Source organism: Hyperolius riggenbachi, chromosome 9 (assembly GCF_040937935.1).
Source record: "Hyperolius riggenbachi isolate aHypRig1 chromosome 9, aHypRig1.pri, whole genome shotgun sequence".
NCBI lineage: Eukaryota > Metazoa > Chordata > Amphibia > Anura > Hyperoliidae > Hyperolius > Hyperolius riggenbachi.
The window spans coordinates 72,805,873-72,819,203 of NC_090654.1; the positions used below are offsets into that span (position 1 = coordinate 72,805,873).

At 47.2% G+C, this 13,331-nt stretch overlaps 1 protein-coding gene across 4 annotated transcripts in view; it reads right to left on the reverse strand.

Annotated features, from left to right (window-relative positions):
* The window catches only part of FGD5 (FYVE, RhoGEF and PH domain containing 5), a 321,938-nt gene that overhangs the window by 267,071 nt on the left and 41,536 nt on the right, over positions 1-13,331 (reverse strand). The window contains exon 1 of one of the 4 annotated variants that reach the window (XM_068253045.1): positions 11,928-11,955. The exons of the other annotated variants lie outside the window; for them this stretch is intronic. The gene's annotated coding sequence lies outside the window, so the exon portion shown is untranslated. Of the gene's footprint in view, positions 1-11,927; positions 11,956-13,331 lie in introns of those variants that run through there. 4 annotated transcript variants of the gene reach the window in all.

The window sequence follows — 13,331 nt, forward strand, 5'->3', positions numbered from 1 at the left end:
AAGAAAGGAGGGAGGAGGAAGAAACCATGGCAGTCGGGCTGGTGTGGAAACAGGCAAAGTATATGCCTCCCTGCCTGTCTGCCCAGCTCACCTTGGGGAGTGTACGGGCGGGGGGGGGGGGGGGGGGTAGCGGTGGCTGTGGACTAACGGTGGCTGTGGACTAACCTTCAAGGAGGAGGAAGGGGGCCCCCAGCGCGAGTTTGCCCTGGGGCACCTTAAACCGGCCCTGAAGGTCCCTTCCTAACCATAGGCTAGGACCAGTTTGAATGTCAAACCAAGTAATTTATCAGTGTTTTCTAATAATTCACCTAAAGTAAACCTTAACTGAAGAAAAACCCAATATATAATACATACACTTATGCCCTACAGATTCTAACCATCTAATCAGCTCTATGTCCGGCAGTTTTCGGTGTGTAGCCCTGCCCCCTGCAGAAACATGCTGCAGGGTTTTCTTAATCTCGGGATAGAGAAAACATTGGCAGTTTTTAGCAGGACTGATTAACAAGAAGAAAACCCGTCAGATAACTATAACTTTATAGGAGAAGAAGACCCGTGGAATGTGCAATTTACACTGGAGATCCGCTTTAACTTCCTTTGTGAATAGATACAGTTTAGCTGAACCGTCAGAATAGCACTCTATGGGTTGTCCAAACTCCTCCCCATCCTTTCATCACCCACCAAAGGGTAATTAGGGAGGAGCTAGCAGAGGGTGCTAGCCAGGGCTGGCCTTAGGTTTCACAGCGCCATGAGCAAACATTTTCCTGAGATATCTCTTAGGACAGTGGCTCCCAACCTTTTTTGACGTTGTTACACATCACGCCAAATGCTCAGATCTCTGTGACACGTCTCATATGTATAATAGAAAAAATATTATTAATAACCACAAATGGATGGAAAGAGTGCATTATCTTTAGGCCCCGTTCATATCACGGAACGCAGGCGCGTTCCGTTCAGAACACAACGCACAGAAACGCACGTCATGTGCGTCTCTGTGCGTTGCGTGGCTGATCCCATTCACTGAAAGTGAATGGGACAGCCGAGCGTTTTGCTAGGAAACGCGTGCAGCATGCGTTCCCGGACGGCACAGGTCCGGAACGCATGCAGTGTGAACATCAGACAGTGCACTCTATGCACTGTCTGATGTCGTGCGTGTCGGCCTCCCGCACGCGTTCCCGAAACGCGGACGGGAACGTGTGCAATGTGAACGGGGCCATACTTAAAAATGAAGGCTAGAACCTTTCAGGAATATTAATAAAACAATCAGTGGGACAGTTAGCCGCCCCCCCCCCACACACACACCATTTAGAATGACAAAGAAAGACAATTTGCACCACACGTTATAGCCGCAGTGTCCTCCCCCCAAAAAAAAATAAACGCCCTCAAACTTAGTATAGGTAGGTAGCCAGGTATAGGTGCCATAGCATAGGATCTCATGTGTAGGTGCCCTCAATATAGGTTGCCAAGCATGGGTGCCCCAGTACAGGAAGTCAGTTGAAGGTCTCCATCCCCCCCCCATAGGTAGCCAGGCGTAGGTGCCTCCAGTATAGGTAGCCAGGTGTTGGTGCTCTCAGTAAAGGTAACCAGCTATAGGCGCCCCCTTGGAAGCCGGCGCCCTGAGCGACCGCTCCGGTCGCTCATATCAAAGGCCGGCTATGGTGCTAGCCAGTCTTTTCCTGTGAACAAAGAGCTGACCCCGCCCACCTCCTTTAGGGGTCCCACAAGAGGGAGTAGATGAAGGAGGTAGGTGTGATGTACTGTATGTACAAATTCAGGGGCATATCTTCTTGTGAGCACAGGGAGGCCCAAAACTGTGGAGGGCCCTAAACTACTAACTTTCCCTCCAGATCAGGGCCCATATGCAATTATTATTTTCCTCCTAAGTTAACTCCTAGGAGATAATTTTCATATTTTCTTTAAAATAGCTTTTGAGCATTTTTCAATTGAAAATGTACCCGAAGGTAGGTGAAGAAATACTATCAAAATTATTATTCATATTTTCTTGCTTGCTGGTCATTTAACCCTCCTGGCGGTCTATTAGAAACCGCCAGGGGGCAGCGCAGCACTATTTTTAAATTATTATTTTTTTTAAATCATGTAGCGAGCCTAGGGCTCGCTACATGATAGCCGCTGTACAGCGGCATCCCCCCGCCCGTTTTGATCGCCTCCGGCGATCTTTGATCAAGAAATCCCGTTTAAAGAACGGGATTTCCTAAAGGGCTTCCCCCGTCACCATGGCGACGGGCTGGGATGACGTCACCGACGTCATGTACGTTTAAGGGAGTCCCGATCCACCCCTCAGCGCTGCCTGGCACTAATTGGCCAGGCAGCGCACAGGGTCGGGGGGGGGGGGGGGGGGGGCGGCACGGCGCGTCAATCAGCGGCAATCAAGCACGGAGCGGCGGCGATCGGAATGCACACGCAGCTAGCAAAGTGCTAGCTGCGTGTTGCAAAAAAAAAGTGAGCAAATCGGCCCAGCAGGGCCTGAGAAGTCCTCCTGCGCGGCATAGCCCGAGTTCAGCTCGGGCTTACCGCCAGGAAGGTTAAAAGGCATTTATTGATAAGGTGTAAAAGTATCCCCTAGGAGAAAACCTAGGAGAAAATGTGAATTTCATATGGGCCCAGGTGTTAAAATGCCTCCATCCTTATAGGTTATAAGACCATTATGTCTACGCTTATGACCCCTGCAAGATGATCTTTAAAGAGAAACTCCGACCAAGAATTGAACTTTATCCCAATCAGTAGCTGATGCCCCCTTTTACACGAGAAATCTATTCCTTTTCACAAACAGACCATCAGGGGGCGCTGTATGGCTGATATTGTGGTGAAATCCCTCCCACAAAGAAATTCTGAGTACGTACTCTTGGCAGTTTCCTGTCTGTGAACCCTGTTGCATTGTGGGAAATAGCTGTTTACAGCTGTTTCCAACTGCCAAAACAGCAAGCAGCAGCTACATCACTTGCCAGCAGTCAAAATGTCACCATGTGATAAATGTCAGAATATAAATCAGGGATTCAAAAGATTTTACAATGGGCAAAATCATTTATACATAATTATTGTAAAAATGAAGCACTATTTTATTACATTATTTTTACTGGAGTCCCTCTTTAACCACTTGAGGACCCACCCTTTACCCCCCCTTAAGGACCAGCGCTGGTTTGATTGATCTGTGCTGGGTGGGCTCTGCAGCCCCCAGCACAGATCAGGGTGCAGGCAGGGAGATCAGATTGCCCCCCTTTTTCCCCCCCTATGGGGATGATGTGCTGGGGGGGTCTGATCTCTCCTGCCTGCTGTGGGTGGCGGGGGGGCACCTCAAAGCCCCCCTCCGCGGCGAAATTCCCCCCTCCCTCTCCTACCTGCTGCCTCCCCCGGTGATCGGGGCTGCACAGGACGGCTATCCGTCCTGCGCAGCCAGTGACAGGACGTCCCCTGTCACATGGCGGCGATCCCCGGCCGCTGATTGGCCGGGGATCGCCGATCTGCCTTACGGCGCTGCTGCGCAGCAGCCCCATACAAATGTAAACAAAGCGGATTATTTCCGCTTGTGTTTACATCTAGCCTGCGAGCCGCCATCGGCGGCCCGCAGGCTATTCACGGAGCCCCCCTCCGTGATTTGACAGGAAGCAGCCGCTCGTACGAGCGGCTGCTTCCTGATTAATTAGGCTGCAGTGGTCCTGCAGCTGCCACTTTGCCGACGCACGTTATGAGTGTGCGGTCGGCAAGTGGTTAAAGGAATACTTAAAGAGACTCCGTAACAAAAATTGCATCCTGTTTTTTATCATCCTACAAGTTCCAAAAGCTATTCTAATCTGTTCTGGCTTACTGCAGCACTTTCTACTATCACAGTCTCTGTAATAAATCAATGCATCTTTCCCCTGTCAGACTTGTTAGCCTGTGTCTGGAAGGCTGCCAAGTTCTTCAGTGTTGTGGTTCTGCTATGAACTCCCCCTTCCAGGCCCCTCTATGCACACTGCCTGTGTATTATTTAGATTAGGGCAGCTTCTCTCTTCTCTTTTCTTTTACAAGCTGGATAAATCGTCCTCTGAGCTGGCTGGGCTTTCACATACTGAGGAATTACAGACAAAGCTGTTTGCAGGAAGAAACGAGCAGCCTGAAACTTCAGTGCATGAGAACTGCAGGGGGAAAGAAACACACAAATGATCTCTTGAGATTCAAAAGGAAAGCTGTATACAGCCTGCTTGTGTATGGATGTATTTTCTATATGTGGACATGCTGTACATCAACCTACTTCCTGTTTTGGTGGCCATTTTGTTTGTTTATAAACAAACTTTTTAAAACTGTTTTTAACCACTTTTAATGCGGCGAGGAGCGGCGAAATTGTGACAGAGGGTAACCCCTAACACACTGGTATGTTTACTTTTGTGCGATTTTAACAATACAGATTCTCTTTAAGCCAACCAAAAAAAATGATATTTACTCACCCCGGGCATCCCTCAGCCCCCTGAAGCTGGATGGTGCCCTCGCAGCCCCGCTCCGATCGTCCTGTCCTCGCCGGCGGCTACTTCCGGGTTTGGCGACAGCCGCCGACAGGCTGGGAACGCGGCTGATTCTCCTCTATGCTGCTATAGCGTATATATATATACGCTATAGCAGCATAGAGGGTGATATAGCGGCTGGGAACGCGGAGAATCAGCCGCGTTCCCAGGCTGTCGCCGAACCCGGAAGTGGCCGCCGGCGGGGACAGGACGATCGGAGCGGGGCTGCGAGGGCACCATCCAGCTTCAGGGGGCTGAGGGATGCCCTGGGTGAGTAAATATCATTTTTTTTTTGGCTTTAGTATTCCTTTAAGGGTCAGTTAGGGCTGGAACCCACAGGAGCGCTTTTGGCAGCGTTTTGGCAGCACTGCGATACGCTAGCAGTTTGCCAAAACGCTGGGCTAATGTTAATGGATGGGGCAACTTCCACAGGAGCGTTTCGTTTCCCAGAAACGCAAACGCAGGACCTGCAGCATTTTGGGAGCGTTAGCGCTTCAATGTAAAGTATTGAAACGCTAGCAGAAACGCTCAGCAAAACCTAAACTGAGCGGTTTTGCTAGCGTTTTGCGGTTCAGCACACTGTAACAAAATTAAAAATAATTCACAGGACCAATCAGGATAAAAACGCAAAACGCAAAACGCTAGGCACCCGCTGGGGAAAAAAATACAATGTTGCAAAACTCGACCAAAAACGCGCATGAATCCGCTTGCAAACCGCTCAGACAAAACGCTAGCGGTTGCGTTTTGCGTTTGCGGTTTTCAGTGGGTTCCAGGCCTAAGGGAGGTATGCAAATGGTTGTGAACTTTAGAAGGACCCATCAAAGATTTGCAGGGGGCTCCATGATTTGTAGTTATGCCCTGGTACAGATCCCTGGGTCATGTGACTTTTCCAAAGTGAATTTCTCTATAATGGCTGCATCATACATGAACATTGTATGAATAATGGCAGAATTTCATTACAATGACAAATCCAGAAGGGTGAGCTAGATATTTAGCCGTAAATTTACTAAATGAAGATAAAATTGTAGTGTGCAAAGCGCATGGCAATTGTACTAGTACTTCCGACAGATAGGTAGAGTCTGTTGCCAAATTAGCATGGCAAACACTACCCAAGACACACGCCTGTTGCCAGGGTACTGCACGCTACTCATGCTACCTATTGTGTTCTGCTAACATATAAAATTCTGTCAGAGTTACCGCCCACTAGGTCCAGGTATGATTTTTATTGCCCAGTGCTGCAGACGTGTGTGCTCTTATGCAACATATGCGTAGGTTGTCCAGGGGCACACTTTGATCCTCAATGGATGCACACATGCGGTGTCCTACAAGCAGTGCTTCCTAACCCTGTCCTCAAGACCCACCTACAGACCTAGTGCACACCAGAGCGGTTCTGCTGCGGTTTGCGATCCGCTTGCGGGTGCGAATCTGCTAGGGTAATGTATTTCAATGGGCTAGTGCACACCAGAGCGGGAGGCGTTTTGCAGAAACGCATACTCCCGGGCTGCTGCAGATTTTGGATTGCGGATGCGTTTCTGCCTCAATGTTAAGTATAGGAATAACGCAAACCGCTCTGAAAAACGGCACTTCAGAGCGGTTTGCCAGGCGTTTTTTGTACAGTAGCTGTTCAGTAACAGCTTTACTATAACAATACATGAAATCTACTACACTAAAAACGCTTCACAAAACCGCAAAATGCTAGGTGAAACGCTGCAGAAAAAGAAGAAAAAGCGTTTCAAAATCTGCTAGCATTTTGCGGATCTGCTAGCGGTTTTTGGTGTGCACCAGGCCACAGTGCATGTTTTGTGGAAATCCACCGAACGTAGATATTCAGCTCTGCTGAGACACTAATTACCCCTCCTGTGCATGTTTGTGGTTTTCTCCCTTGAGGACAGGGTTGGGGAACTCTGTCCTACAGAATACAACTTGCTGTCAAGTTTTTTTCATGGACACGTGTGTGAAAAAAGGCATTTGATGGAAACAGACCAATGATTTTCAATGAACTGTCAGTTCTAATGCATTGTTTACTTATGTGAATGCGCAGGAAAAATCTGACATTTAGGCTTTTTTTACACTGCAATTCAGTTTCCGATTCCCATTTGAGATTTTCACTAGATGCTGGCAACACAAGAAGAAAAACGCTGAAAAAAAAAACGCGACATGTAGGACTTTTTTTAATTGCATCAAAAATCGGAATCACATGTAAAATATCATCAATATCACATGTCGTGTAAAAGAGCCCTCAGACCTAGTGAAAATCAGCTAGTAAAGTTAAACGTTAATGAATCCTAAATGTGAAAAGCAGAACCATTGCTCAGTACGCCTCCTAGTGGTAAGTTCCTCCACTAACTAATGCCTCTAATTAATTGTAAAAGGTCCAACGATCCAAATTATAATCAGAAAAATGAAAACAAACAGAGCAGAATGAGATCTTTTCCCGATAAGCCATGAAATTGCTAAGCTTTGGAAAAAGTTACAAACATGAGATTAAAAAATATTTACCGGTATATCTGTAAATGTAAATAGATCCCTCTATTTTTCAGTTTTTTGAAGCTCTAGCTACCAGTGTAAAGTTTTGCGTTTAGAAAAATAGCAAGCTTTATGATAATAATAAAGAATTCTATGAATGTTATGAAAGTCCTCCTAGCATCTGTCTGATCGCTGAACACTTTTTGTTAGTTGCTAGGTAGTGCACTGTTAGTGCAAAGTAAACCTGAGACCAGTGGCGTAGCTAAGGAGCTGTGGGCCCCGATGCAAGCTTTACAATGGGGCCCCCCAAGCACTCTATACATAACAATTGATACGGCGCACCAAAACCTGCCAATGGCAACTACAGTGTCAGAGGTGCAAGAAGGGGATGGGGAACAGCTTGTTAATGATAACCACTATTCAAAGTATCTATAGAAGTGATTATTATGAGCACAGGACCAATAGAGAGCTAATACTGTAGTTGAGGGAGGGCCCTTCGGGGCCCCTCTGGCCCAAGGGCCCCGATGCGGTCGCTACCGCTGCACCCCCTATTGCTACGCCCCTGCCTGAGACATTATAAATTATACATACTCGGGGCTTCCTTTCAGCCCGCTTCAGGCTAATTGGTCTCTCATTATCTCCCCAGGCTGCCTGGATCCTTCGCTTAAATAATAATGCCTGTCGGGTCCAGTCAGCGCGGGCACAGTCTGGCGGCGGACACTCCCCTATCGTGCATGCGCAGTGCGCCCCGATTCAGGGAAGTAATGGGCTTCTTCCAGAAGATCCAGCCTGCGGGGGAGGCCGGAAAGAGACTAATTAGCCTGAAGGGGACTGGAGGAAGCCACTGGCATGTATAATTTTTTTAATTTGTTTTCGTCTCAGGTTTACTTTAAGGGCTCTGCCTCTGACACAGGCAACCAGGGTTCAAACCTCAGCTCTTTCTGTTCAGTAATCCAGCACTTATTCAATAAGGAGACCTTGGGCAAGACTCCCTAACACTGATACTGCCTACTGAGCGCGCCTGTGGCTTATGCTTTTAGCCCACCGGGATAAAGGTGCGATATAAATGTTCTGTGTCTTGTCTTGCTCAGTGTGGAGATTGCATATTTTTACAGCACTGCAAAGAAACAAAGAATGTTTTCTTTAAGAAAGCAAAACCTGCCTGCTACAAAATAATGGGTGCGGCAGAATTTTAAGCACTACAGATGGCTGATTGCGCTTCTCCTTTCTTTGCCTGCCAGGAGTTACTTCATCATGGACCAGGCCTGCCTTGAAGAGACTCTGTAACAAAAAAAACATCCCCTGGGGGTACTCAGCTCGGGAGGGGAAGCCTCAGGGTCCCAATGAGGCTTCCCTCTCCCCTGTAGCTGCAGGCAGTCCAGCGCTGGCTACCCTGAAGCATCCTGCAATCCTCCCCCAACAAGCCTGACAAGCGCTGATTTATTATCACAATGTATGGCGACAATATTTTATTTGGAAATAAAGGTGCATTTTTTTTTATTGTAATGGTTTTTTTTATTTATAGTAAACATTTTATTTGGGTAGTTTTGGGAGGGTGGGGGGTAAACAATAGATTTATAATGTAAATGTGTGTTGATTTTAATTTATTTTCATTTTCAGGTGTAGTTTTACTTTTTGGCCACAAGATGGCGGCCATGAGTTTGTTTACATGACGTCACTCTAAGCGTAACACACGCTTAGAGTGGCGCATCAGGAAGGGAACGGCCAGAAAAGGCGCAGCTTCCGAGAGAAGCTGTCGCTTTTTCAGCGGGGGAGAGGAATCAGTAATCGGGCTTCATAGCCCGATATATTGATTCCCTGACTACCGAATCCGCGGCCGGGAGTGCGCGTGCACGCGCGCGATCGGCCGCGGGGGCGCGCGGTAGCGCACATGGTTTCTGGACGTAGTTTCAACGTCCAGAAACCAAAATAGGTTAATTAGTTATTCAGGCATCACACAAGATGGTTTCTTTGTTTTCTTATAAATCCAATGAAAACACTTATCTCTCCACTACTGTTAGGGCTTTGCTTCTTTCTTTCTCCCAAAATAGAGGCAAGTAATTGGGATCATGTAATACAAAGAGGGGCTTCTCTGAACATGAGCCCCTTCAGAGGAAACTTTGATAAACAGGAAGTGAACAGCAATCAATCAGGTCTCCTTTTAGAATGTATTTTATGGATTGCCATTGACTAACTGTAAAGGATTGCGGAGATGCCGCCGCGCGGTCTGGCGGCGGGGCGGCTGTCTCCGCGTTCAGACCGGCGGTTTCCGCACAGCAGCATGCGTCTGGTTTGTCTGAGCCTTCTAGTGCACACAGATGGAGAGCTACGCACGCGTGCGCTGGGAGGCAGGACCTTTATGCCAGGAGGAGAGGGATCAGCTGATCAGGTTGGTCAGCTGATCCCAGCGCAGACTGTCATTGGCTGAGTGGCACTGGGTGGCGCTGAGGAGCGCTGCACTATATATAGATCTCGCTGGTTAGTCTTAGGTTGTCTGCCGTTGCAAATACATATGTGTGAGCACTCAGACCATAGTCAGATCCCACAATGTGTTAGAACCAGGTGGACCTGGGAATTCACACTTAGCCAGATTACGCTTGTGTCATTACTGTGTTATACTTTAGACCAGTTCCAGGGTGTTGTGACCAAGGACCTCACACCCAAGCTTAGGGATACTGTGTCATTGCTGTGTTATACTTTAGACCAGTTCCAGGGTGTTGTGACCAATGACCTCACACCCAAGCTTAGGAATACTGTTGCAGTGTGCATTGTGGATAACCACATAGGTTCACTTAAAGCTGAATTATCACAAGTACCTTCTGTTTTAAGAAGGCAAATCACACCAAGCATTGATTGCCATGCGGACGACGTTGCTATTAGTTTTTACTGTGTTTGGCTGGAGCATCTGCAGATACCTTTCCAGATAAAGACAACCTTTTTGGACCTCAAAAGTCTCAGGCATTGGTAGAAAAAAAAAAAAAAACAACAGTAGTTTAAATTCAAGATATTAAAATGTTTAATATCTGTGGTTATAGGTTGCAGGTGTTCAGGGCAGTGGATAAATAACTCCCCTTACCTTAGTAACATATATGCAGGGGTGCTGCTAAGGTTTCTGTGGCCCTTCCTCCCTCAGACGCAGGTCCCTTCTCCCATAATAATGGTATTATAGGTATCCCCCCAAAGGGTAGCCCTCCGGTGTAGGTAGCCACCCCCTAGTTTAAATGGCCAAGTTGCCAACCCCTCCAGTATAGGTAGCCATTGTGCCCCCCCTCCCCTGTATAGGGCATTGGTGTCAGTGTTGCTGGTATGTAGCTTCCTGCTGCCTCCCCATCCACAACACTCACATACACCCTAACAGAGGAGAGCAGCACACAGTAACTGTGTGGCACACTTCATGCAGGAAGTGAGCAATGATTTAACTTCCGCATCTGCAGTGTACTCTGTGGTTACTGTGTTGCTCCCCTCTCTGTTAATGTGATCTGAGGTCTGTGTGTGAGTGACGAAGGCAGTGGGGGCCATACAAGTCACAGATGGGGGGGGGGGGGGGGGCTGGGGCTGGCAGCATAGGAGACCCTGCTTCAGGTGAGGCCCCAAGCGGACGCTTGGTTCACCTGTGTCAAGCTGCCCAAACTAGCTTTCTTCTCAGTCCATAATGTGCACCTCACCATCCTCAGTGTCTCTACTTTCCTTCTGTGTAAGTGCATGGCCCTGCATAGGAGGACTACCTCAAGTCTCTGCAACCTGAAGAAATCAGGGCAGCTTAATCATGGTGAGGGACATATTCTGACCAAAGAGGAAAACTGGATCACAAGTGTGACGCTGGGTGAATGAGGTCCTCTATGTGAAACTGCAATAATCATCTATAAACAGCGAAGATGGCCTTTGACACCATTGGTCATCATGCTAACCTAGGCATTTTAAATGACTACTATCACAAAAAAATATAAAATTAAAAATACATGAAAACACATAAATAAAAAGTGATATCTCCCAGAGTAAAATTTACTATACATCACTTTTCTCCTATGTTGCTGTCACTTACAGTGGACAGTAGAAATCTGACAAAATTGACAGGTTTTGGATTAGCCCATCTCCTTATGGGGGATTCTCTGGGTTGTCTTTATCTTCGAAATAACTCAGTGAATGGCAGTTGCTCAGTCCAACTGACAGAATAGTGTGTAAACAGGTAGGGGAGGTGGCCTGCATCTTTATATAGATCCTTTACACTGAATGCTTTTGTAAAGAATAAATTAAATACCGAGAATCCCCCATGAAGAGATGTCTTCAGTTCCCTTAGATTTCTACTAACTACTGTGAGTGACAGCAACATAGGAGAAAAGTCATTTATAGCTCATTTTGCGCTTATTTGTATGTGTTTACATGTATTTTTTAAATTGTAAAATTTTATATGATAGTGGTCCTTTATAGAAGAACTCCAGTGAATAATGTAATAAAAAAGGGCTCAATTTTTACCATAATTATGTATAAATGATTTAGTCAGTGTTTTCCCATTGTAAAATCTTTCCTCTCCCTGATTTACATTCTGACATTTATCACATGGTGACATTTTTACTGCTGGCAGGTGATGTCAGTGGAAGGAGATGTTGCTTGCTTTTTTGGTAGTTGGAAACAGCTGCAAACAGCTGTTATTTCCCACAATGCAACAAGGCTCCCACAGTGTGATGTCAGAACCATGGTCTTGACATCACACTGTGGGAGGGGTTTCACCACAATATCAGCCATACAGAGCCCCCTGATGATCTGTTTGTGAAAAAAGGAAAATATTTCTCATGGGAAAGGAGGTATCAGCTACTGATTGGAATGAAGCTCAATTCTTGGTTACGGTTTCTCTTTAAGGAGACGGATTAGAAAAAATGTAACTAAAATCTTTCATCCAATTCGACCTCACCAAACTTAACAGGCACTAAGATTGCCAACATGGAACTCATGCATAGACTTAAAACACACCTCTTCATCAGATCCATGGAGGATAATGGGTGTTATTCCACTACCATAAGATGCATTAGTACCTGGGGCAGCACCTCTCTTACAATATGAGTGTAATAGATTGCGGAAAAGCCACAGCGCGGACTGGCAGCGAGGCGGCTGGTTCCACATTCTGCTCAGCGGTTTACACGCGGCGCCGTGCGTCTGATGTGGCTGGGCCTTCTAGTGCACACAGATTGAGGAATACACGCGCATGCGCTGAGAGGTGGAACCTTTATGACAAACGAAGAGGGATCAGCTGACCAGGTTGGTCAGCTGATCTCAGAGCGGGCGGCTATTGGTTGATCAGCGATGGGTGGCGCCGGGGAGCGCTGCTCTATATATAGTTATGGCTGGTCAGTCTCAAGTTGTCTGCCGTTGCGAACACTTACGTGAAAGTACTCAGACCATAGTCAGATCCTACAGGAACCAGGTGCCCCTGGGAATTCACACTGAGCCAGATTACTACTGTGATATTTACTATTGTGTTATACTTCAGACTAGTACTGTTCATGAAAGGAATACAGGGAAAGAAAAGGAGTCGGCACTGTAGCTGGATCTGCTTGCAATAGGGAGGGCTTGCAGGATTGCGGCAGGTTCACCTTATGGCACAAACAGCGTGCTCAGACTGGAAATAGACAAGGTCTGACAATAGAAACAAAGGATGCAAAGTCGGCACTTGCTGTGATCCGTGTTTAATCCATAGGCAGTGATACATCACATACGTGCAGTACAAAAAGTTCACATACCGTTAGGTGGAGGCTGCGAGCTGTGAGCTGGTGGTGGGTGCTGGGCACAGGATAAGCCTGACGGCCGTTTTGCGCTGTCTAAGTGCTTCTACGGAGGCTCCGTAGAAGCGCTTAGACAGCGCGAAACGGCCGTCAGGCTTATACTGTGCTCAGCACCCACCACCAGCTCACAGCTCGCAGCCTCCACCTAACGGTATGTGAACTTCAGACTAGTTCCAGGGTGTTGAGACCACGGACCTCACACCCAAGACTAGGGATACTGTGTTACTATTGTGTTATACTTCAGACTAGTTCCAGGATGTTGAGACCACGGACCTCACACCCAAGGCTAGGAATACTGTGTTACTATTGTGTTATACTTCAGACTAGTTCCAGGGTGTTGAGACCACGGACCTCACACCCAAGACTAGGCCTTGTTTGATATCTGTTATGACCTATTTCTGATTCGGTACCTACGCATATCTGCTTACCTGTTGCCAACCCTGCCTGTCCCTGGTTACCGAATCAGCCTTTTGTCTCTGTACCTTATCTGCTCGTGTGTTGCCGACCGAGCCTGCCCGACCTTTGCGAGCTATCACTCTCTATTGAGGGATTAGTTCTCAGTGCTGCTTGTGACGCCCACCTTCTAGGTGTCACT